Source organism: Psammomys obesus, unplaced genomic scaffold (genome assembly GCF_907164565.1).
Source record: "Psammomys obesus unplaced genomic scaffold, mPsaObe1.curated_primary_1811, whole genome shotgun sequence".
Lineage (NCBI taxonomy): Eukaryota > Metazoa > Chordata > Mammalia > Rodentia > Muridae > Psammomys > Psammomys obesus.
The window spans coordinates 36,420,007-36,445,494 of NW_026596040.1; the positions used below are offsets into that span (position 1 = coordinate 36,420,007).

The following is a 25,488-nucleotide window of genomic DNA, read 5'->3' on the forward strand; positions in this document are numbered from 1 at the left end:
GTTTTAAGACCTTACTGAGTGCTGACCAATGCCCTGAAATATGAGCTGCTCCCGTCTGCAGATGGGAAAGTTCTGTTCCTGTCTGCCATGAATGGTGCTACTATTTGTTTTTATCCTTTCTGTACAGGTCTTCATCATTACCTGAGCTTAGATGGTTTTTGCTTCCTCTCTCTCTCCCTGCTCCTCGCCTCCTCTCTTCTGATGTTCTGTCTTGTGAACCTTAAAGGCATCTGGACTCAGATCTGTTTCTTCCATTCAGGGAGAACACGACACTTAGCTCAGTTATCACTGAACACCTGTATAGCTATCACTGGAACACCTGTATGGCCCACTTTGTTTTTATTCTCAAATATCAGTTTTTGGGGTCCTCATGTCAAGCATCTTGAAAAAATTGTCACTTCATTTAAATTGACCAGTATTTTTATTGCTTCAGGCAGGAGAGTAAATTCAATCTTCATGTCTTCATCTTATTTGGAAGCTAAATGTGCCTGACCTTTATTATTTAAAAAAAACAAAACAAAACAAAACAAAACAAAACATTTTTAAGGCATTTTCTTATTTTGCCCTGATATATCGCTGGCATGTGAAGGTTTTTTAAAAACTCTCTTTAAAAAAAAATTTGTAAGTCTCAGCATCTGCTTTGATACCCTGTAGGGTAGAGTCTTTTGAGGTCCTCTATGGTAGGCTCCTGTCCTGTTCCCTGTTTTCTCCCTCTTCTGATATCCATCCTCTTTGCCTTTCTGAATGAGGATTGAGCATCTTAGCCAGAGTCCTCCTTCTTGATTAGTTTCTTTAGGTGTACAGATTTTAGTATGTTTATCCTATATTATATGTCTAATATCTACTTATGAGTGAGTATATACCCTGTGTGTCTTTCTGCTTCTGGGATACTTCACTCAGGGTGATCTTTTCCAGTTCCCACCATTTGCCTGCAAATTTCATGATTTCCTTGTTTTTAATTGCTGAGTAGTGTTCCATTGTGTAAATGCACCATAATTTCTGTATCCATTCCTCAACTGAGGGTCATCTGGGTTTTTTCCAGCTTCTGGCTTTACAAATAAAGATGCTACAAACATGGTTGAGCAAATGTCCTTGTTGTATACTTGAGCTTATTTTGGATATATGCCTAGGAGTGTTATAGCTGGATTTTGAGGAAAGACTTATAGCCAAACTTTGGGAAGAGCACAAAGAATCTTATGAAAGAAGTGGATAAAACCTGGAGAGGACAGGAGCTCCACAAGGAGAGCAACAGAACCAAAAAATCTGGGCACAGGGGTCTTTTCTGAGCCTGATACTCCAACCAAGGACCATTGACGGAGATAACCCAGAACCTCTGCACAGATGTAGCCCATGGCAGCTCAGTGTCCAAGTGGATTCCCTAGCAATGGAAACAGGGGCTGGCTCTGACATGAGCTGATTGGCCTGCTCTTTGATCACCTCCCCCTGAGGCGGGGAGCAGCCTTATCAGGCCACAGAGGAAGACAATGAAGCCACTCCTGATGAGACATGCTAGACTAGGATCAGAAGGAAGTGGAGGAAGATCTCCCCTATCTGTTGACTGGGGGAGGGGCATGGGTGGAGAAGAGGGAGGGAGGGTGAGATTAGGAAAGGAGGGAGGGAGCTACAAGTGGGAAACAAAGTGGATAAACTATAATTAATAAAAATATAAATAAAAAAAGAAGGGCTAGGAAGTGACCAAACATTTTATATTAGTTCTTTGAGAATGTCATATATACATCCAATGTATTTTGATAGTATTGACTACCAGATCTTGTGCCGCTGTTATACAGGCAATCACAATTATTGTCAAGTCCAGAAGACACTGTTTCACTCCAGTCCTCTCCATTATTTGGCTCTTGTAATATTTCCTCCTTTTCTTCCAAGATGAGTCTTGGGGAGGGGTGAGGGTAATGAATGATACAGATTTCCATGTGGCTGGACAGTCCACACTTACTCTCTGTACTTTGGTCGGCTATGAGATTATGCGTTAATCATTGCCTACTGCACAAAGAAGTTTCTCTCATGATGCCTGAGGACTGCATTAATCTACGAGCATAGAGATATTAATTTAGAGGGCACATTGATACTGTGTCTATTTAGCAAAAATAACAGAGGTAGGCTCCATGAACTCCCTAGCCATGGGTTCTTGGCCAGATTTATAGTGCTAAGCATGAGTTTCTTCCTGTGGAACATGCCTCAGATGCAAGATGAAAACAAGTGGTTACCCTTATAACATTTGTGCCACTATTGTACCCATTGCTTGACTAGCCAGACTGCCATTATTGTAGCACATAGGGTTCCAACAGAGTACGACTATTGATGACTTTTCTTCCCCAGCAGACTAAAAAACATCTTTTGGTACTATGTCAGCCAGCTATGGGGTGGGGAAGGCTTTCTAGTAGAACAAACTTAACTTTGTTTCATGTCCAAAGGGTGTAGTGTCTTCAGCAATAGGTTCTTAGAGAGTTTTTTTTTTTCTTTGAACTCCTACTCCTTGGTTGAGATAACCAAGACCTAGAGAAAGGACATGAGTTTTTCAATGTCATAAAGACTGTCTCTGACATGAACTCAATGGCGGACTCTTTGACCTCCTCTTCCCTAGGGGAGGAGCAGCCTTGCTTGGCCACAGAGGAGGACATTGCAGCCAGTCCTGAAGAGACCTGATAAGCTAGGGTAAGATGGAAGGGGAGGAGGAACTCTCCTAGGGAGGGTGGAATTGGGAGGGAATGAAGGAAGGGGCTACAGCTGGGATACAAAGTAAATAAACTGTAATTAATATAAAAAAATAAAAATTTAATTAAAAAAGAATCAATAGTAAGACATAGAAGTATGATATTTTGAGGTTCTAATATACTTGGTAATGTGTCTCATTCTTTGAATAACTTTCTCCTCTCATATTAACTGTAATGTGCCTTTTTTCCACAGTACAAGTAAGTGGAAAGTCAAGAAGGGGAGCAACTTTCTGAAACCCACATTACTAATACCAAATTTGGGGTTCACAGTTGAACCCAAAGTCAGTACATAAAGTCGTATAGTGCTCTGTAGTCCACCCTCCCAGTCTGTCTAAGAGAAAGTGTGTGTGTGTGTGTGTGTGTGTGTGTGTGTGTGTGTGTGTGTATGTGTGATATGGCATGACGTATTCATATGTGCACATGTGTACATTCATGCAAAGGCCAGTGGACACTGGGTATCTTCTTCCATCACTCGCCACTCTATCCCCTTGAGGCAGGTCTCTCACTGCATCTGAAATTCACCATCTTGGTTAGGCTGGCTGGCCAGCAAACTCATGGAGCCCAGTGCTGAGGTCACAGGGACACATGCCATGCCTAGCTTTTGTGTGGGTGCTAGGGATATGGGCTCGTGTCTTCATGTTTGCAGCATCTCGGTTTGGTTTCTGTTGCTGTGATAAAGACCATGACCAAGAGCAACTTGGGGAAAAAGGGTTTATTTTAGCATACAGATTACAATCTGTCGTGAAGGGAAATGAGGAACTCAAGACAGCTTCATGAAGGCAGGAACTGAAGCAGAGACCACGGAGGAACACTGCTTACTAGCTTGCTACCCTTGGCTCTCTCAGCCTGTTTCTTTCCATTTTTTTTTCAGTTTTTTTTTTTTTAATTTAAGTTTATTTACTTTATATCCCAAGGGCAGCTCCCCACCTTTCCTTTTCTCCCAGGCCCCTTCCCCTTCCTCCCCCTTCTCCTCACTCCTTTCCTCCCCTCCCCATCCCCCACCCCTCAACCTCTATCAATCCACCCCAGCACATCAAGTCACATCTGGACTGAGCAGATCCTCATCCACTGAGGCCAGGAAAGGCAGTCCTGCCATGGGGAAGTGATCCAAAAGCCAGCAATAGAGTCCATGTAAGAAACAGCCCCCCCCTCCACTTGCCAGGCAACCCTCATGAAGACCAATCTTCTTATCAGCCACTTATGTGCAGGGGGCCCAGGTCCAGACCATGCCTGCTCCTTTGTTGATGTCTCAGTCTCTATAAGCCCCTGTGGGTCTGGGTTCATTGTCTCTGCTGGTCTTCTTGTGGGTTCCTGTCCCTGCCAGGTCCTTTCATCTTTCCCCCCATTCTTCCACAAGACCCCCAGAGCTCTTTCCTTCACTTGACTACAAGTCCCAGCATCTGTCTAGATCTACCGCTGGGTGGAGCCTCCCAGACTCCTGTCTGCAAGCAGAGCAGAGCATCAGTAACGTGTCAGGGGATGGCTCCACTGTGGGGTGGGTCTCAGGGTGGGCCAATCATTGGCTGGACATTCTCTCAATCTCTGTTTCTTCTTTATCCCTGCACTTCTTGTAGGCATGGTAATTTTTGGATCAAAGGTTTTGTGGGTGGCTTGTTGTTCCCCTCCCTCTACTAGGAGTCCTGCCTGGCTAGAAGATGGTCACTGCAGTCTTCATGTCCCCCCCTGCGAGGAGTCTCAGCTAGAATCACATCCATCTCCTCCCAGGAGCCCATCCTGTTGCAGGCCTTCAGCTTGTCAAAGAGATTCCCTCCTCATTTTTTTCTTTCTCACAGCTTTCTCACCTTCCACCCCCATTTTCCCCACATCTGATCCCCACCCTCATTTCCATCCCCATTTCATCTCCTGCCCAGTTCCCTCTCTTCATCCACTTCTGATACCTATTCTATTTCTCCTTCTGAGAGACATTCTAGCACCCTCCCTTGGGCCCTCCTTGCTACTTATCTTCTTTGGGTCTGTGGATTGTAGTATGGTTATTCTGTACGATAGATCTAATATCCACTTATACATGAGTATATACCATGTGTGTCTTTCTGGGTATGGGTTACCTCACTCACTTATCTAGTTCCATCAATTTGCCTGCAAATTTCATGATTTATTTGTTTTTAATAGCCGAGTGGTATTCCATTGTGTAAACGTACCACAGTTTCTTTATCCATTCTTCAGATAAGTTGTTTCCAGATTCTGGCTATTATGAATAAAGCTACTATGAACATAGTTGAACAAATGTCCTTGTTGTATAGTGGAGTATCTTTTGGGCATATATATGCCTAGGAGTGGTAAAGCTGAGTCTTGAGGTAGAACTATTCCCAATTTGCTGAAAAAGCGCCAGATTGATTTCCAAAGTGGTTGCACTCAACAATGGAAAAGAGTTCTCCTTTCTCCATGTCCTCTCCAGCATGTGCTGTCACTTGAGTTTTTGATCTTAGCCATTCTGACTGGTGTAAGACGGAATCTTAGAGTCGTTTTGATTTGCATTTCTCTGATGACTAATGATGTTGAGCATTTCTTTAAGTGCTTCTCAGCCATTAACCTCAAATGTTGTAAATTCTAGGTTTAGCTCTGTACCCCATTTTTAAATTGGATTACTTGATTTGTTGGTCTTTAATTTCTTAAGTTCTTTGTATATTTTGGATATTAGTCCTCTGATGTAGATTTGGTAAAGATCTTTTTCAATCTGTAGGGTGCTGTTTTGTTCTGATGACAGTGTCCTTTTCCGTTTCATGAGGTCCCATTTATTGATTGTTGATCTCAGAGCCTGTGCTGTTAGTATTCTGTTCAGGAAGTTGTCTCCTGTGCCAAGGAGTTCCAGATTTTTCTCCACTTTGTCTTCTAATAGATAAATTTTCACTTAAATAAACATTTTATGTATCGGTAGCCATGTTAAGCTCTGAGTTAAAATGTGACTAAAAACACACATGTGGTCTCTCCCTCCCACATCCTAAATCCCTCTCCTAACATGAACATTAGGAAATAATACCAAGAAATGCTGTACCCCCTTCCATGCACTGCAGTTGGTTGTGTATGTTTTCAGACACTTTTTCTTAAGCCCTGCATCAGGTTTCAGTTCAAGCAGGTCAAAAGAAAAGAGACTTATGCAGGCCAATTCAGAGGTAGTCTCAGTAGAAAAATTATACAGAGAAACAGTCTGATTAGATAATCACCGTTCCACTGCCTGCAGACCGAGAATTGTTTCAAAAGCATTAGCAACTCCTCACTGGCAGTCAGCTGAGTGGGTGGGTAACTGGCTTCCCAGAAGAGGTTTTAATCTTATTAAAGTTTATCAGAAAATTGCTTACGCATTTATCAACACTAATTTCTTCCCAGAAGGAAGTTGGGAATTACATCATGCAGAGATGCAGTGTCCCCCAGGTTTGGGACTGTTGCCTTATCAGCCATGTGTTCAAGACAGAGAAAAGCAGAGTGGAGGCTGCAGTAGCAGTAGCTAACACAGCATGCTTGTTATAGAGCAGGCACCATGCCTCTTGCTGACAGCGTTGACTCCCTTAGTTCTCACACAGTTCTGTGAGGTAGGGCTTTTACTAACCCACTTTACAGAAAGGTAGTTTCCTTCCTGCTGCTGGGACAAACACCCTAACCAAAATGCAACTGAAGGAGGAAGGAATTTGTTGGGCTTACACTTCCAGGTCACAGTTCATCCCTGAAGGAAGTCAATGCAGGAACTCACTGCAGGCCTGCTTGCTATCCCACACAAGGTTACCAAGGAACTCACTTCACAGCCAAGAAGTTTGTAGCAGGAACCATAAGCGATGCTGCTTAGCAGCTGGCTCACGTCCTAGTATATACTTAGCTGGATCCTGTGAACCTCTTAGGACCACCTGGCCAAGGAATTGTGCTGCCCATGATGGACCCCTACATCCATTAAACAATCTCTCATCAATTAAGACAATCTCTCACAGACATTCCCACAAGGCAACTTGATCCTGGTGGTCTGTCATTTTGAGACTGCCTTCTCGCTTGATTCTCAAATTGTGTCAGATCGACAGTGAAAGCTAGCTAGGGCATTGTTCAAGACCTTCCAGCTAGGATGTAGCCATGTCAAATGAAGTGGATTACAACCATTTAAAGATCTTAATTGGCCTTATATTCCATTCTAGCATATGAAAAGGCTCTGTTCCTTAGCATAGAATTATTTTTCCAATGAGTGGAGCAGAAATTGGTTTTATAAACTAAGAAGGGTTAAAGATGAAAGCATTACAAGAAGAAAAGTAGATCAGTGTTTCAAAGTTTCTTTCCTTGAAAGGTAGGGAGAGAAACAATAGGAAAACTCATGAGTTCATGGGTTAAAATTCGAACCCTTTTTGGTGTTGGGATTGGGGTAGAGGGGGCTTCATTGTGATGTCGGGTGGCCAGTCTGACTTCTGATCTCTACTCAGGTCAGAATCCAGAATTTGTTCACTGAGAACTGAAGCATCTTCATGTTGGTTTTTAATTTGGTCTCTTGAGGCTGTAATGCCCAAAATTAACCTGAAAACAGCACCTGCCCAAGAGCCAGGTAACTTCCTGGAATGCTAGGAGTTGTAGTTCTTGGAAAATAACAAAGCCTCGTGGGGAAATAAAGTAGCTTATAGGTTTGCCCTTATAAGTCCCTGCAACACATGGCTCGGGACCATTCCAGCTGGAAGATTCCAGGGATGGTCCCGAACAAAGTCTATCTCTTGGTCAGTATTTAATATTTAATAAAGCTTGCTTTAAATTTGGCTCCAAATGGTGGAATTGCCTCCCACCCCCCGCCCCAGAGAATCTCAGTATTAACAGGGCCTTTTTGCAAGAACTTAGGACGGACTGATTAACTGCAGAAAGGTCCCCAGGATGTCATAGGATTGGCCCGAGGTCTGTCCTAGGTGAAAGAGAGGGAGGAAGGCTTCCCGAAAGATGGTACCCAGCCACCACGCGGTTAGGAGCTCTGAGCTCCCGATCTTGGGATTCCCAGAAAATCCATTAGGGCTGTGACTTTGGCTAAGTTTCCAGACCATGTTGTGGTCTGGGTCAAGGGTATCCTCTCCACGTGGAGATAAAAAGCAGGCACAGACATGAGCTCGGCTGGCAGGCTCCAGGCCATTTGAGCTCCAGCCTAACTGCCTTGTTGTTCAACAGCTCCGCATCTACCGTGTTTGTAGACAGGAGCCTTGCATGGCTGTCCTCTGAGAGGCTTTGCCTAGCAACAGATCAAAACAGAAACCTACACTCACAGACACACATTGGGTGGAGCATCGGAAGCCTTGTAGAAGAGGGGTGGGGGAGGATGGAACAACCCAGAGGGGACAGAAGCTCCACAAGAAGACCAACAGTCCCAACTAACCTGGGCCCTGGGGAGCTTATGGATACTGAAGCACCAACCAAGGACCAGGCATGGACTAGAACTAGGCTCTCTACACATATATACCCAATGGGCACCTTAACCTCCATGTGGGTCCTCCAGAAAGGGAATGGGAGCTGTCTCTGACATGGTCTCTGTTGCATGCCTTTCGATCACTTCACCCCTGGCCGGACACTGTGAAAGAGGAAATACACAGTCTTGATGAGACTGAAAGTGCTGGGGCGAGTTTGGGGGGCTTGTCTCCCCCTTTTTCTGAGGGGCATGGAGGGGGGATAAGGGGATGAGGGAGGGACAGAGGGGAGGGACTGAGAGGAGAGGAGGCGGGTCTACTATTGAGATGTAAAGCGAATAACTAATTATAAGAGGAAGGAGGAGGAGCCAGTCCCACAGAGCAGTGTAAATAAAAGCAAGTGTGATAAATAATGTGGGTTTCGTGGGGATGAGTCCAAAAGGGGGGCTTGTGCAGTTAGTTCCAAACCAGAAGAGTCCTGAAAAAGCAACCTCCCTACAAGCCGCAGGGACTCCTGGGTGAAAACTTAAAGAAAGCGTTTAAAAATATGTCACTGACAAAATTATTCTATTCCCAATCCAATTACAACACATTTTTTATATATTATCTCTTCTACACATCTATACATGCTAGGATTTTGTCCAAGGTGCAAACCTGCTATCTTGCATTTGGCTTGTTTTCAGTGACCAGTGGATCATAAACATTTTTCATGCTTCTGCATAATTATCATTTTAATGACCACATAATATTCCATTGTGCAGAGGTAGTGTAATTTATTAAGCCATTTCCCCTTAATGTTGGCCATTTATATGTTTTCAGTTTGGGACTTTTATAGATAACACTGCAGTGAGCATCTTCCTGTAAATAGGGTCTAGCTGCTGTTGAATTTCCACAGGAATAATTCTTAATAGAGGAATTACTAGAACGCAGACATGTATACGACTCCTTTCTGTATTGCTGAATCGCTTTCCAAAAATATTGTTTAATACAGTGTCATCACTCTGGAATGAAGCTGCTGGCTTTATTTCACCTTCAGTAGCAGTTAGCCCGAGCATTCCCTCCTAATCTAACAATGTGGTGTTGAATTTGCTGTCATCTGCGTTCCTTTGTTTGCTAGTAGAGACTGCTGGTTCACCATATGTCTACTTAGGTTATATATAGGTTTCTATGTGGTATCTCTTTAACTAATATAGTCCTGATTTTTTTTTCTTATAAATGTAAATAGGCTCTTTGTAAATCATAAATATTAATCATTTTTGTCCTGTTGGTTCAGATGTTTAGTTTGCCATCCTTTCAGGGGTCTCCATTTTCACTATGGAGAGACTTTATTCTGCCGTGTGTAGGGATCATTCAACAATTAATCTGCAAGTACTATTTTTTTTTTTTTAAAGGAGAGAGAATGTGGTTCTCCTCGGATCTTTGGAGTGTGTAACATGGAATCATTTAGTCCTTCACCAATACCCTGCCTTTTGTGGACAGATATCCACCCAGACCCCAAGGACAGAATATTCTTGGATATTATATGCTAGTGAGAAAACAAACAATAAGCAAGCAAACAAACAAACAAACAAAAAACCCAAAACAAACAACTAAGATGTCAGTGAGAAATCCCATAGAGAAAAGTGAAGCAGAGGCTAGGGAATCATTTTCTCCTCAGAAAAGGCCACACACAGAGCGACATTTGTGAGGAAGGACAGGGGTGGCCTCTCCCAAAAGATGTCACAGAAGCAAGGCACTGGAGGAGGTGACAGAGGAACAAGGGCCTGAGATGCAGAGCAGCACTGGAAGCCCTGTGGCTGGACTGTGGCAGAGTCAGGGGATCAGTCAGCACCGAGGGGCCAGGGTCACAGGACTTAACGGGAGAAGGGGGACAGGACGTGTGGGGTGGGGCATGTTGTGCCGCACAATCTAATTAGATCACTAGATGGTTTCATATTGAATTGTTTTCTAGAAATATAATCATGGCATATGCAGGGGATGATTTTGCCTCTTCATTTTCAGTATTTATTCCCCTTCCACTGTCTTTAATGTTTTGACAAGAGCATTTGGGGAAATGTAAAATAATTACATCTTTATTAATAACTTCAATAACAATGATGATAGTAGGCATCTTTATGTGTTCTGAATTTAGAGCAATTATTACTAATTTAAAGTTGGGTGCTTTATGATATTAATGAAAGTTCCTTTAATTCTGCTTCTTAAAGTTTTATTGGGAATGATAGTTGAAGTCTATAAAATACCTTTTAAGTATGCAATAAAATTATAAGATGCTTTTACTGTTAGCATCTGAACGTAGTACAGCATATTCTAACAGTAGAAACACCGATCCTTGCTTATAACCCCAGAGTAATGCTATTTTGTCCTGGTATAATTTTAGTGTATCCTTTTTTAAAATTTTTACTCAGAGGGGGTAAGGTGACCACGGCATACATGTGGAGCAGAGAGAACAACCTGCAGAAGTTGGTTTTCTCCTTCCACACGGTGGTCCTCAGATATCTAAGGTTTGGGGACAAGTGCCTGTACCCACCATCCAGCTCACTGGCTCACAGAGTCAGTGTCAGCCCAACCCCGCCCTCCACTGCTGCTCTGTTTGGTCTTTCTTCAGGGCTGACATATTTAATTGCTTACTTACTTTTATGGTGCTAGAGATCAAACTTAGGACCTTCACCTTCAGGGCAGGCACTGAACCTCCAAGCTACATCCCTTGCTCTAGTTTTTATTCCTAAAAGGAATATATGTTCATGGTTCAATGGATCACATAGCTTAATAAAACTTACAATAATAAATAGCATTTTTCCACCTTATGCCATTTTTCATTTCTAGATGTCTTCCTGCTTCTCTATCTCTAAAAGCATACCTAGCATGCTTTCATTTTTCTGCTGCAAGCATGACCTTCTCTTGCAGAAGATGGTGGCTTAATTCTCCTTCCTTACAGCTACACAAGAAACATTCATCCCCCATAGCCCATCCTTGCATCTAGGTCAGGCCTGTGTGATGTGTATTTCTATCTCTGAGAGCACTGTGCTTGCATCCTGGTCCAGGCCAAGTGATGAGTGTTTGTTTGTTTGTTTGTATCACTAAGCGTCACTTGTCACTTGCTTGTTAGCATGCTACTTGACTCCTGTGTCTAAGTGTTTGTTTCTAAAATTAATAATTGCTATGCTTTTTGTTTCTATGTTGTTGCTTTGCTTTGATTTCTGGGGGCTTCCCCCCCCCCGTATTTATCATTAATTCAGTCCTAACATTCCTATAAGTAGATAAGTTTCTTCCTAGTCCTTTCAATTTCAGCTGCTTTTGAAATCTCACTGGAAACTTCTGCCATATTCCATTCTTGTCTGACAGCTGTGATACCTTTCATCCTCATCCCAAGGATTCCCTTTCCTCGCCTTCATCTAGATCTCTGGTTTCCTGGCTCTCAGACATTTTTAACTTGCTGTCTTGTATTGATGGAATATATCCTCCTTGGCTTGGGTCCCTTCCTGTGTCACTGCTCTGTGTGGTCTCAACAGTACAGTGCTTGGGTTTTTATTCCCAATATTTACAACTAGTTTTGTATCAAATTCCCTCTCTGAAGCTACCTGACCCAGGCTTTGTTTCTATGCCTGGCCCCTGACTGAAACAGACTCTCTTGGCCGATCAAAAAAATGGCCAGCCAGTGTGTTGCTGCTGCTAAGATAAATGTAGGATGTTCCTATTTGATTTTCACACTTTGATTCAACCTTAAGTTTCTGCAGTAAGTCCTCACTCCCCCTCGTCCCACCTGCTGCTCTCATTGAGCTGGTCCCCCGCTCTGCTCCAGGTTAGATCTTCCAGGCTGCCCCTCCCCAGTAATGCTCATCTTATGTTCCAAGGCTCAACCCAACTGTGATTTCTTCTTTGAAGTCTTCTTTCAAGTCAAACAAAATCCTGAAGTTCTGTTCCCTGAGGCCAGAGAGTGTTTTAGTTGGTGCCTCTGTTGACTTCTTGAGCTATAACTTTGTTTCCTTAAGGCCCCTACACCTGCAGAACAAAGATATACGAAACCCTTTTCCTAGGCAAAGGTCTGTTTTGAATTTGTGGCAGTGAGTATTCATTTGTAAGTTTAAGTGCTGTGGAGGCGTTGACATTGGCTTTATAGCAAAGTACGGATTAACTTAACCAGAATGATTTTCCACCAGGCTCTTGATACACTTGGCTCTAGAAATGGGGATTGGATGGGAAAGATGGGAAAACATAGGCATGGAAGCAGAAATGAGGAAGTCATTCTGAATGTAGCTCAGAGAAAGAAAAATTGAGAAAATATAGGACAGGCTAGCAGCTACCAAAGGCTGTATAGGGAGGTTCAACATATGTTAGAAAGAGAAAACTTTTGCAGTATTAACGACAGAAAGCTCTTAAACCAGCCAGGAAGGAAAAGACAGCAAAATCCATGAAATAGAAGTGGACAGACATGGCTTCTTCACAGCAACTGTGGCCGCCAGAAGACCACTTCAGATGTTGATGGGATTTCATTTTGGAATTTTATGCAAACATGAATGGTGTAAAAATATGTACTTGAACAATAAAATGTCAGAGTTTGTACTGGAAGACAGTCATCAAAGGATCCCTAAGACCTGGGAGACTCATTGCACGGGGGAGCACAAAGGACAGTAGAGGAATGAAGGGCAGAGACGTTGGCAAGCCAATGGTTAATTATAAAGCCAAGGCTTCTTAACCTTTTTTTTTGCAATCCTTTTTGACCCAAGATTTACATTGACCCAGATAAGAAGACTAGAAAGTAGGTTACTACTAATAAATGATAAATTTAAACCAATTTTCTGTTATTCATACAGTTTTACCATTTGTCAAAGACAAACAAACAAACAAACAAACAAATTTTCATGTTAATAAGATGGACATAGTTGTTTACTTTTATGTAAAGAATGAAATCATGACTGAGTATTTGCTATTTCAGGATTTAGTTTCTTCAGTGTTTTTTCAGAGTTAAAAAATATTTTTATTTTGCCATCATTAATTCTCAGGATACACGTCACACAATTATGTCATGCAAAATGGCAGAAGTGTGTTTACAGCCATTTCAGAAATTGCTGGAAATTCTGTCCTAATCTGAAATTCATTTAATGATTTGTTTTATGTTTGAAATTCCAGCCAGCAAATATAATAGCAATTAAAAACTTTTTTTTGAAATGAAAATATAATTACATCTTTTAAGCTCCTTCCCTTTTCTCTCTCCAACCCCTATGTACTCAAATCCCTGGCCTCTTTTTCTTTAATTGTTCTTACATGTGTATGTCTATATATTCCTAAATATATAACACAACCTTCTCAGTCCATATGATGTTCTTGTTATGTCTATTATTTCAATTCCTAAAATCAAACATTTAACACAACACACCTAAATATATACTAATCTAATGTTTACGTGATGAGGAAGGACAGTAGGAAAATATCAGAAGTCTTTGTTTTCCATAACTGAGCCCTTACGTTTTTTTTTTTAATAAGAGCAGAAACTTTGCACATACAGCAGTTTATTACAGACAAGTCTGGGATCTGAGCTGAGGCCTTTCAGGCAGCGTTCGCTGGCTTAGTGTGACGCGGCGCCATGCACAATACAAAGCGCACATGCGTAGTGTTCAGAGCCAAGGCTGCATGCCGTAAATCACAGGCCACAACTCGGTGAGCACTGCCTGACACACCTCAGGCTCATTATTCGTATGACTAGGAAATTACTTTTGCTCATTGTACATTCAGAATTCTTTTCACTGTTGTCAATTTTTTTTTTCTCAGCTCCCCACATGTAGTTACTATCTATGGAGGTGTGACCCACAGTTTAATGAGAAAGTTAATAAGCTAACAAACAATACTAACTTTATTAAAATCACTGGCATTAATGATTAACAAGGGAGAGAGAAATATGAAACAGAGAGTAAGAAAGGGACAGAGAGAGAAATCCGGAATCCAGGCATAAAAACAAGGAAAAAATGAACAACTGTCTCTCTTGGTAGATAAAAAAACCCTAAGCAAGTAGAATGCATGAAAGTCAACCATGGTCCTTAATGTAGTAGCCACATCTCCAACCTCAGAGAATAGGTGGCCTTCTCAGGTGTCCATGAGTAATTCTCAAAGCCAGTCTGATGTCAGATCATAGAACAAAGCTTAGCAGATTATGGAAATAGACCATGTAACAAATGCACCTTCTACTTGTATGTAAAAGATAAATGCAGGGCCACAGATTGCCACAATGTATGTATGTCTGGAGGGCCTACAACTTGACAACAGTGCCTTCTTCTGAGACAGAGGAATAAGGGTTAGGTAGGAAGGCCTATTTTTCATCATACATGTGTTTTTAATTTTTTCTGTCAGCCTTAGTTTTTATTAAAAGTATGAATTATAAGAGTGGGCATCTGTAAAAACACAGTAGATATACAACAAAGCAACATGTTCTCAATGTCAGCGTCTGTACAGTAGACCACTGTCAGCCCAGAGCAAACCAGTGTGAATAAGCTACAGGAGGCATCAGAAGAATAGAGCTTTTGCTAGATCTTGAGGTTCAAGCAGGGTTGAGGCTTAGTGGGAAGGGGAAGGTGTCCCAGGTGATTAAACCTCCTGGAGTTGGAAGGTGGTTTCATCGGTAGACAGCTTGCCTAGCATTGAAGAAACTATGGGTTCGATCCCAGCACTACATAAAACTGGATTGTGGAGGTACAGGCCTGTAATCTCAGCACTCGGGAGGCAGAAGCAGGAGGACCAAAAGTTCAAAGTCATTGTCAGATAAACAGTGAGTTTGAGGCCAGCCTGGGTGCTACGAAATCCTGCTTGGAAAATTAAAAGAAAAATTTCCCTTAGACCAATTAATCTTAGGAATTGACTGTCATTGGTGGCCCTGATGAGTAGTTCATAGAGAGGCACTCTCACAGGAAATTTTCTCTAGAAAGGGGGAGAATAGATTTCATGGTTTGAGCCAGAAATGTCTCCCAAAGACACATGTCCTTGAGTATTTTGTACCCAGCTAGTGGTACTATCTTGGAAAGCCATGGGTCCTTTGAGGACAGAGGCATAGCCAGTAGAGCTGGATCAGCAGACAGGAGTCTTCGAGCATTATAGACCAGCCTTTGTCCTGCTGGAGGTCTGTGCTTCCTGACCCACCAAAATATAGGGTGGTAAAGAGCTCTACTGAGTGCCAGGGACTCTGCCATGCCTCCCCTGCCATGGTGGGCTGAAACTACAGCAAACAAACAAAACAAAAACCTTCCTTTTCAAGTGCCCCTGTCAGGGATCTTGTCTCAGCAACAAATAACTAATGCAGCGGACATGACGCCTGATGTAGAAGAAATGAGCCAACTATTCTCAGAGAAAAGCCAGCCACACTTGAGAGTTTCTGAAAGGTATCCGCTGGTGTTACAGTTGGCATCCCCAGCTGTGGCCCTCTGCACGGGAACTGGCTACTGTCTCGGGTGGATGAGGCTGGACTGAATCCATAAGCCTCCTTGGTGTGGTCCTCCTGCCTAGGTAGGGCCTGAAGAAGCAGCCACACTCCTGGCTTGGGAGATAAGAGCTCCACACTGCCTCCTGATCTGGGAGCCTCAGTAAGTGCTCCCACTCGTCTTCTCCAGCTTTCCTCCCTGCGCTGGAGGTGACCCCTCCATTGTGCTCCCTCAACATGTGCTAGTGCTAATCATGGGTAAGTAAGCTGTCCTGGACATAATGGCAGTTCACACGTTCTGTGATGGGGAACTAGAGCTAACTCGTCAACAGCATTTTAGTCCTTTGGATTTATTTCATAGGAAAAAGAGTAGCAGAGAAAAGGACCACAGTCAGAGAGGTACAGGAGACACAGGTACCCTTTTCTCCAATCCAGTCTCCTCCCAACTGCTTGTTCTCTTTAGGTGCTTCACTGAGGTAGCTCTTCAGGTGACATAGCAGGACTAGTTATCTGGGATCCAGGGGGTATGCTTCTGAGCCCTCCCCAGGTTGGTGCATGATAAAGCCTGTGAGAGGAAATGTTGATTCCGCAGTTAGGCTTTCTTTATTGCTAATCTGCACAAAGAAATGTTAATGATTTTAATTGCGGGGTTGGGTTAATGCATCATGTAAATGATTTTATTTAGAAAGTGCAAACTAATCCACCTTGCAGAAGGGTTCTCTCTCAGACCCCTCCCACCTGCTTGTCTGTCCTACACAAGGCTGGGAGACAGGAGTGGCCAAAGTCAGGGCTGCTTCCTGCTTCCACTGAGCCTGACCTCTGGTGCAGTACTCTTTCTCACGTGGAGGTCACAAGAAGGCCTAGTCCTTCTGCCTCTGTCCCCCACAACCCCGCTACGTATGCCTTGCCTACCTAAGCGTGTGGACTGAAGGTGAGCGAGGCAGATAGGAGTTCCCTCATGCTGTTGGATCTGTATCCCCCAAGTCATCCCAGCTCCTGCCTGCAGAGTCTAAAGCAGTTCCCGCCAACCAGGCTGATTATTCCGTCATTTGTTCCAACCTGAAAATAAAGACAGATAAAGAGAAAATATTCCGGGAACAATGCCAAGCCGAAGACATTAAATTATTAAGTGATCTCTATCTGAGTAATGGATTTATGCCCTTTAACAACTTAAAAAGAAATATAATGTTTTTCAATACCCTCTTTTAGGGAACTTCTTATAAACGAACTGTCCATTTTATTAGTATTAAAGGAAATAGGGATTGAGTTGGAGCTTCCAGGGAACATGATTATCCACAGATTTCTCCTTAGAGCTTGGGAAATTAACAATGTGGAATAATCCACAGGTTTTTTTTTTTTTTTTTCCTAAAGGCCACTTTATAAGCGACTATACAGTAAATTGGAAAATGTATAACTATCCATCAAGGTAAATCTTGGGAATAAAATAATTAGAAACCACACAGCCGTGGCCAGGGAAGATGAGCATTAAAATTAGACTTTGTGTGACTGTTTGATATCACCCAAGTGGGTACTGGTGGAGCCCTGCTGGAGTCTGGCAAGGATCAGACAGGCCAGGGGTTTGTGGCGAGCTGGCCTATAGATTTGTGGGGCCCCGGGGCACTCCGGAGGCTGGGTTCGTGGGAGGAGCACATCGGCTTCACCGAATTTGGCAGCCACCCTGGTTCCCCCTCCTTTCTCCTGACCCTGGCTGCCTGTGCCTCAGCCTGGCAGCGCTCCCCTCCTTGTCTTCTGCTTGTCTCTCCAGATGGTTTGAAGCTCTGTGGTTGCTACCCAAGAGCCAGATGGATTCCTTCCATGAGGGTCAGGGGACAAGGAAGGACGAAAAAAATATCCTTGTGCTAAAATCTCGTGTGTGAGAGAGAATGTGAGTCTGTGCTTGTGGTGTGAGCGTGAGCGCGCAGGTGTACGTGAGAGACAGAGAGGGAGATAAATTCTGAGCTGAAGGACATATGGGCCTGACTTCACTGAGCCTCCTTACTGTTGCCATCCAAGAAGGGCTGTGGGCAGATGCATGGGGGATGGGCAGCGACCACAGTGTGCCAGGACGCGCCTTCTCCTCTTCCTGCCACAGCCTCCTCCGCCCCTGGCAGCTGCTCTCCAGCCAGTGGGTGGGGTGGGACAGCAAGAAGGGGCCCTGTTGGGGCGGAGGAGGCAGAGGTGAGGGCAAGGAGAGGCCTCAGAGAGTTTGCCGCTCCCATGAGCATCAAGCTCCAGGCCCCACAGCCTTTTCCCAGGTAGGGGGCCTGCAGAGTCTTCATGGTGCTGTTGGAGCCAGCGGCAAGCATACGCTCTCAGAGCGACTCTTTACAAGTCATCTGTTGCCGGATCTGGTCACTGGTGTTGGAGCTGATGTGGCTCGTGCCTCCTATGGGACAAGGCAGGGAGAATGAGGCCAGCACAGGCACGGAGGTGAGGGGCACTCCGGCCGTCATTGTGGCCATGGCTGCTCTGTGGTGAGAATGAGAGAGGCTGCTTTTGTCATTGCAGCCCTCCTTTCTGGCAGGCTGGTCTCCCAGCTCAGTTCTGACAGCGCTTTCTGCCCAGTCAACCGTACCTAAGGTCATCTTCTTGTTCAAGGTTCAGACACAGCACTCTGCTGGCCTTTCCACCGCCCTCTCTGCTTGGAGTCCACTCCCTCTCAACCATGGCTGCATTACAGAACCATTAGGATGGGCTTTTCATTTCAGAAGAAGCAGATGAATTTACTAAACCCTCCTCCTCAGGGTGTTTTCCTGAGACTCCTGCCCTCTACTCAGATGGAGGGGGTAGGGGAGGAGAAAAGACTCCTTTTTGTCTGCAACCATACTAAATTGTAGCATTATAGTACTCCATTGTGACATCATAATACTGAATTGTGACATCACAATCTTTGTGCCATCATTGTGACATTTTGATCCCTCAGTGTGACATAATGCTCCATTTTGATCCCTCAATGCTGAATAGTGATATCACAATGTCCATTGTACCATTATATTATAATGCTCTATTTTGATGTCATAATGCTCGATGGTGACATCATGTTCTTTGTCCCATTATAATGCTCTATTTTGATGTCACAGTGCTGAATAGTGACATCACAGAGTGATTTTGATACCATTGTGCCTAATCATGACATCACAATCCTGCATAGTGACATCACAGTTCTCATTGATGTCACCAAATGATTCCCCTTTGCCATCAAATGATCCATTGTGTCATCACATTTGTGTATTGTGACATCATGGTGCTCCATTTTGTCATCATGATGCTCCACGTTAATGTCACATTTCTGAGTAGTGATATCACACTTATACTTCCTAGGTTACCCATGCCTCTTCTTCCCCTCATGCCCCATTTTTTCTTTAGTTCTTAGGGAAAAGACTAGTGCAAGGATTCCTGCTGGAAATCCCTATTGGAAAGCGGGACTTAGTTAAATAGGACTTCTGTTTCATTGCAGTCTGAAAGCCAGTAAAGCTTTAAAAATTGGTCAGTTTGTTTCCTATTCATTTTTTATTTTGGTCCATTCTGGTAATGGCAGTGACAATAACAGCTAACTAACATACAGAAAAACACCAAGGCTTCCAGGATCATTTGAATTTCCTGTAGCAAAGGAAAAACTAGAAGCAAAGAGATGGATGAAATTCAAATAATATAATCTAGTGTCGATAGAGATCACTTCAGGAGAGACAGGAAAACGCTCCCTCCTCTGTAACTAGAGAAGCGATACAAACGAAAGAGTGGATCTTCTTGTTCTTTGCCACCATAAGGCACATCTGCCTGCAAGGATGTACTGGGGAAGGCAGGTGAAGGTGCCCTTCAGGGCCCAGTCTTAGGAGATGTCTGGCAGGCATTTCTGGGAAGTGCACCAGCATCTCTCTTCTCTGACTGGAAGGAGCATGCAGTGATCTGTAGCTCTGAGTTGCTTGTCCAGCCAGTCAGTCCTGGTCCAGACAGCTTTGTCAGCCACTTCTAAGGGTGGCTGTCCTTGAGGCTAAAGGAAGGCGGGGGAGGGCTGTAACTGTGCTTCAGTCTTCACAGTGGAGGACTGGCATTCCACAGTCCGTGCCAAGATAGACACAGTAGCTCTACCTTAGAGAACATGTCCTGACCACACCAGATAGGTTCCTGTATATTAGGCTGGAGGATGCGGAGGTGTTTCAGAAATGGCTCAACAACAGGTGCTTCATTTGTGGCTGGGGTTGGAATACCCAGTGACACTCCATTAGAGAAAGCAGGTATCAATTGCAAATAGCTTCTTGGTTAGAAGTGGGGCCAAATATTCACTTTCTCCTCTCAGGGCTAGCACTCTGTGAGGCTTGAGCCTGTGCAAGTCTTGTGCATGCTGCCATGGCCTCTGTGAGTTTGTGTATGCATTAGTTCTGTTGTATCTGGAAGACGATTTCCTTGGAGTCATAGCCTCTGGGTTTTTGCCTCCTCGTCTGCATGAGATCTTGAGCCTTGAGGTGAGGAATTTAATAAAAGAAATCCCATGTAGGACTGATTGCTCTAAAATCTCTCACTTTCTTCAAATTGTCCAATGTGAGTCTCTTTGTTATTTTTCATCTACTTCAGAATAAGCTTCTCTGATGAGAAGTGATGGAGGTGCTGATCTATGGGTATATCAGTATGTCATTATGAGTCATTTTATTGCTATGTTCCTTTGGCAGAATAATAGTATTATTTTTTTTCCCCAGAACCATGATCTATCTACTTTCAGTCCTTGGCCACATTAGCAATGCCATGTATAGATCACATCTTAAGAAGTGGGTCTTAAATGCATTTTTAAATGTTTGGTTACTCTATAACATAGGTGCCATTATTGTAACAGTATATCTTGCAGGCAAGATACTGTTGTAGGTTTCAGATCTTATTGCTAGGTGATATTGATTACTACTGTTCTCCTCTAGTAGCATGCAGGGTACCATCTAGAACATTGCTAGTGGGAGTAAAAACTGGTACAGTTATGGAAATCAGTGTGGAGGTTCAGAAGTTGGGAATTGATCTACCTCAAGATCCAGATCCAGCTGTATTACTATAAGACATATACCCAAAGAACGTTTACATCTTACAACAGAGGTACTTGTTCATCTGTGCTCACTACTGTTCTATTCATAATAGCCTGAAACTGGAAACAGCCTAGATGTCCATCAGCTGATGAATGTGTAATGAAAATGTGGTACATTTACACAATGAAATATTATTCAGCTGTTAAGAAAACTTAAATTATAAAATTTGCATGCAAATGGATGGAGCTAGAAACAAGCCTCTTGAGTGAGGTGACCCAGGCCCTAAAGGACAAATATTGTATGTTTTCTCTTATATGTGGATGTTAGTTTTTAAGCTTTCAAATTGTGTGTTACAATATGAATAGCCACAGAAGTTAGCTACCCTCTAAAGGACCAGGGGGAGGAGAGGACCTTCCAAGGAAGGGGAAATAGAGTATAATGTCATGGGAACTAGAATAGGAGGATAGGGAGAGGAGTAGAAGAAAAGGATAAAGGAGAGAATCTGAGGAGGGACAACAAATAATAAAGGCCATATGAAAAGTCACATAGAAACCTATTACTATAGAAGCTTCCTAAAATATATGCATATGTGAAACAAAGATAAATGGAGTCACCAAATAATAGGGGAGAAATTATCCCAACTAGACATCCTATACCACCAAATGAAACCTCCAGTTCCAGGAATAGGTTATATCTTGTTGAGTTGTTGGCCAAAGGGGTCCCATGGAAGCCCTCAAATATCACAGGCTATTGGAAAGGCTATTAGTTGCTTTCTGCAACCTCATGGTAAGGAGCTAGCCTTACTTTGCTCATCAAACATGGAGAAGTTGAGCTGGTGCCTAACTAGAAGCCTCACCCCCATGGACTAGTGTTTTGTTTTGTTTTGTTTTTCATTTTTGAGACAGGGTCTCAAAAGGTCTCATCCAGCCCAGGCTGGATTCAAATTCACTATGTAGCCATCTTTTTCTAAGGAAACAAGGAGCTCTGTGCACAAGCTAGGTGTGAAATCAAAGGCTAATGTCTATCTGGACACTCCTAGGTCTTGGGGACTTCATGTGCCTTTGTTCTGTGGGGGGCAATCTTGCTTCCCATGTCTGTAGGGTGGTAGACCTGGCCACTGTCTGAGACAGTGAAGACCCACACCCTCCCCCACAGCGCAGACACTGGAGTGCAGCTTGGCAGGGTGGATGGCGAGAGTGCCTCCGTTCTTCTTCTCTGCACCCAGGGTCTGTCCACTCTCTGAGTATACCCCCAGACGTTCTGCAGGACACACCCACTAGGAACTGTCCTGTCTTGACCTCAAGCATCTTCCATCTCCAACTACTTGAACTCTTGTAAGTTACAGCCTTGGCTCTCTGGTCCAAAAGCAAATTTTATGTCCTCCAGGATTCTCAGCCAGAGGTGACAGCCTGAGGCAGTGGGCTTTGTACTACATTTAGGGATGACAAGCGGGTGGAGGCAAAGACTGGCTAGCACTCTCAGGGCAAGCTGCCTTCCTGGGGAAAGTTGGGGCCATCTTCATCGTTTCATCTGCACTATTTGCAGTCTCCTCCTGACCAGGCTGTACTTCTATCTCCTCAACCATCTGTCCTGCTCCGAGGTCAGTTACCCTGACAGGGACCTGCTTATCCACTCTGCAGCTTCAGTAGTTGGGTCCACTGCTGAGGATGGAGATGTTGCTTGCTAGGCCCTTTGATCAGATCTCCCTCCTTACCCTGCAGTCATGACCACTTGCCATTTGAGGCAACCCCAGTGCCCTGTGTAGATTTGTAAACATGCCCCTGCAACCTGCTGCCTGGGCCCTGAGTCAGTTCTCTACTGTTTACAACTATGTGACCTGAGAAGGGACTTTCACATTAGCGTCCCCAGCTGGAGCCCGGATGGGGATAGTACCTGCCTCACAGAGAATGCAGCTGGGAATAATGAATGAATCTTTGCAGTTGTTTGTGTTTGGGCCTTGTGTGGCATCAAATCTCACAGGCGTTTGTACTGTCATGGTCATCACTATTTTCTCTAGCTGGGCTTGGTGGTTTCCAGCGTAGGCAAGAAGGCAGGAGGCCCAGAGTCAAGGAGGGTCCCTGCCTCAAAAGAATCAACAGAAAGTGTGGAGGAAGACACCTGCTCCCCCCTTCTGTCCTCCATGCACTTGTGCACACCCACAAATACACACCCACACCTCACAGGTAAATAAATCAAGTTTTAAAAAAGAAGAGTAAGCAATGGCTGTGAGCAGGACTGTGTGATTGGCCTCATCAAAACAGGTTTGGGGGATAATTTAATACTGAATTCATTAATATAGATATTTAGATGACATTCTGAGTTTTAAAGGTGTGTGTGTGTGTGTCTGGGAAGATGTAAAAAGCTATAGAGATGAGTGGAGGAGATTATACAGAAATCTATATGCATTTAATGCTACGAAACTTAAGAGTGGACTTTAGAATTTCATACTACATATACTTTATAATGGAGATGGACATAGAAATTCAGCTAAAGCACATGCCTTTGTACCCTGTCTCTTTACTGTTGACTAAAATATGCTGCTTTCTTCCAAGATTTGGCATAAGTTAAAAGTGTTTGCTTCATTTCTGCTAAGAGCAATGAGATGCTAATGAGCGCAGGGTGTTCTAAAAACATAGAGGTGTTGGTGAGAAGATACAATAGCAGCCATTCGCTCTCCCTGGCCTGTGGGAGAAGGGAGCAGCCATCTCAGGAAGGCAAGAGTGGGGGTGGGCAGGGACGAAGGAAGGGAGGACAAGAGAGAGAGCTGTGGAGGGGGAGGAAAAAGGACAGCTATTGCATATTTTTCTCTCCTTTGTAAAATCTAGCTATAAGTGCATACATACATGTTGGGGGTGAGCAAGAGGGGAGTTATTTGAACGGGGGTGGGGGGAGGAATGGCTCTGTAGAGGAGAAAGGCTGAGTTTATTTTCACTGCACTGTGGGTGTGTGGTTGGTGTCTGTGGAGGCTGGTGTCAGGTCCTCTGGATCTGGAGTTACAAGTAGTTGTGAGCTTGAGGTGAGTGTTAAGAACCAAGCCCGGGCCCTCTGCAAAAGTAGCTGGTGTTTTTAACTACGGGACCATCTTTTCAGCCCCAGAAAATAACTCTTAGAAGAACTGCTACAACACTAGGGGAACTGGGGAGTCGTCTGTCTCGGTGCTGCCTCAAGGCATGTTGTTCTCCCCGGAGTGACTGGGGTCCCATTGGGATTCGCCTGCAGTGAGCTGTTCTGGTTTAGTTAGTCTCTTGGCATTGAGTGGCTTAGGGATGAGAAAAAAAAAAAAAAAAAAAAAAAAACAAAAACGATCAGCTGTGTAGCTAGGAATAAAAAGGCCCAGGGGCTGGAGAGATGGCTCCATGGTTAACAGCGCTTGCCGGTCTTGCAGAGGACCCCGGTTCAGCTCTGCATGGTAACTTACAACTCTCTGTCATTCCAGTTCCAGGGGGTCCCAAAAGCTCTTCTGACCTCAGTGGGCCCTAGGCATGTACATGGTGCACATACATACATGCAGACAAAACACTCATGCACACAAAATACATCTATAATAAATAATAGCCTGCAATCATGTCCCTGTAAAGGCACCTAACCTGTGTTCTCTTCCTGTAACACACCAGCCTTATCGCTTTCCAAAGGCTTTATATTTATCTCCTCCTGCTGAGAAAGTACCAGGCCTCTGCGCCAATGTCACCAGCCTCCCTAAGAACCCCTAAGAACCGGAAGAACAGCCACCATTAGTTCATTCAGGATTCTCTCATGTTCTGTGTAGCACTTTACCTTCTCCTGAATGTTGTCACTGCTGTCCTCCCCTGCACCGCACTAGGCCTGGTGAGTGTGTCCCAGCCACTCTGGCTCCTTGGGAGTACGCTCTTCAGGTAATGAGATGCTGGGTTGTGAGAACAGTGGACAAGGAGCGTATGTAAGCCATTCGGATGACATAACAAAGAGGCATCCTTGGCCTTCTAAGAGGAAAAGACAACACCTGTGAGTCTGAGCCAGGTCTTAAGAGTCCTTGTGACTCCCTCACACTTGCCAATGGTCCAGCCTAGAGACATAGCAAGGGGGTGGTACTTTTCTTGAACTTAGCTTGTGTTCCTTTGCTCCACTCTGGAGTCAACTCTCCATATTCACCCCAGTAAGACCCAGCAGGATCCCTTGTCTGCAGTGAAACTCCACTTTGACCTCTGCCTGTCCTATGCACCAGTATCTCAGCTATGAAGTATTAACATGGGCCATTTTGTCTCTTGACTCTGATTTTTAAAATTAATAAATCTTATCTTTTGAATGTACTTTCTATGGGAATATTGAGCAGAGGTACAGGAGTTTTTCCATAGAACTCCTGTCTTTACATCCTCCCCCTATCGTCACTCCTCCTAATTATCATTCCCCATCAAATAGTGCACTTTTCTCGATGAATGAACCTACACTGGTACTTTGTCATCACTTGAAAGCCATGGGCTACATTAGGGCTCTTTCTGTGTATTGACCATTCTACAAGCTTGAACAGTTTCTTTGAAACAAGCTAGGGTTCTTGACTGAGAAAATGTCTACAGATGACTGGCCTGATGGCAAGTCTTTAGGGTGTTTGTTTTCTTGATGATTAGTGTGAGAGGATCCAGCTCACTGTGGGTGGTGCCACCTCTGGAATGGTATCCTGGATAGTGTGAGAAAGCAGGTTGAGCAAGCCATGGGGAGCAATCCAGTAAGCAGCACCCCTCCATGGCCTCTGCCTTAGGTCCTGCCTCCAATATTCTGCCCTGAGTTCCTCTCCCCTGACTTCCCAGGGTGATAAACTACAAGCTGTAAACTGAAAAAAAAAAACTCCTTCCTTCCTAAGATCCTTTTTCATCATGGTGGTTTTTTAAAGTCACATCAACAGAAAAGCCAAGACACATGTGCTACTCATGGTACTGTTATAGTATCATTAAAGCTTGATGCTTCACCTAGCCATCCTACCATAATCCCTGCCAATCATAAATATT

General features: G+C 43.9%; 1 protein-coding gene across 2 annotated transcripts in view; it reads left to right on the top strand.

Moving 5' to 3' along the window:
* The window catches only part of Zbtb7c (zinc finger and BTB domain containing 7C), a 316,543-nt gene that overhangs the window by 143,258 nt on the left and 147,797 nt on the right, over window positions 1-25,488 (top strand). Inside the window, exon 3 of one of the 2 annotated variants that reach the window (XM_055622899.1) lies at window positions 2,603-2,673. The exons of the other annotated variant lie outside the window; for it this stretch is intronic. The gene's annotated coding sequence lies outside the window, so the exon portion shown is untranslated. The remainder of the gene's footprint in view (window positions 1-2,602; window positions 2,674-25,488) is intronic. 2 annotated transcript variants of the gene reach the window in all.